The 411-nt window shown below is 75.2% G+C and overlaps 1 protein-coding gene across 3 annotated transcripts in view; it reads left to right on the top strand.

Moving 5' to 3' along the window:
- The first annotated feature begins 206 nt into the window (after positions 1–206).
- The window catches only part of Herc3 (HECT and RLD domain containing E3 ubiquitin protein ligase 3), a 145,810-nt gene continuing 145,605 nt past the window's right edge, over positions 207–411 (top strand). Inside the window, exon 1 of one of the 3 annotated variants that reach the window (XM_005401448.1) lies at positions 207–292. The gene's annotated coding sequence lies outside the window, so the exon portion shown is untranslated. Of the gene's footprint in view, positions 340–411 lie in introns of all 3 variants that reach the window. The other 2 variants (XM_005401446.2, XM_013502723.1) reach the window with 2 other exon arrangements.

The following is a 411-nucleotide window of genomic DNA, read 5'->3' as shown; positions in this document are numbered from 1 at the left end:
TTACTGCGGCCGCACGCTCGCCGTCTGCCCCGCGGGTCCTGCCGGTTACTCCCGGCCGCCCGCACCTCCTTCTCCGGCCTGGGCCTATCCCCGCCTCCCGCCCTCGTCCCGCGTCGCCCCGCCTCCGGCCCGCGCCCTCGCGGCCGCCATTGGTGCGCGCGCGCCCTAGGCGGGCACGCATTGGCCGGTCGGGAAGTCACTCTCGGCGCTCATTCCGCCGCCCGCAGGCTTGCGGGGAAACTTCCTTATTATTGTGACGCGGAAAACGGAGAAACCCCGATCCCGGCTGGAGGTGCGGTGACAGGCGGCGTCCCGGGGCGCGGATCGCAGGCTGCTGAGGTGCGCGGGGCGGGGTCCGGGTCGCGGGAAGGAGGGGGCCGCGGAGCTGCGCCGCCGCGTTCCCCGAGGGGC

Source organism: Chinchilla lanigera, unplaced genomic scaffold (assembly GCF_000276665.1).
Source record: "Chinchilla lanigera isolate Chin_1 unplaced genomic scaffold, ChiLan1.0 scaffold00073, whole genome shotgun sequence".
Lineage (NCBI taxonomy): Eukaryota > Metazoa > Chordata > Mammalia > Rodentia > Chinchillidae > Chinchilla > Chinchilla lanigera.
This window is presented reverse-complemented; position numbering and strand designations above follow the sequence as displayed.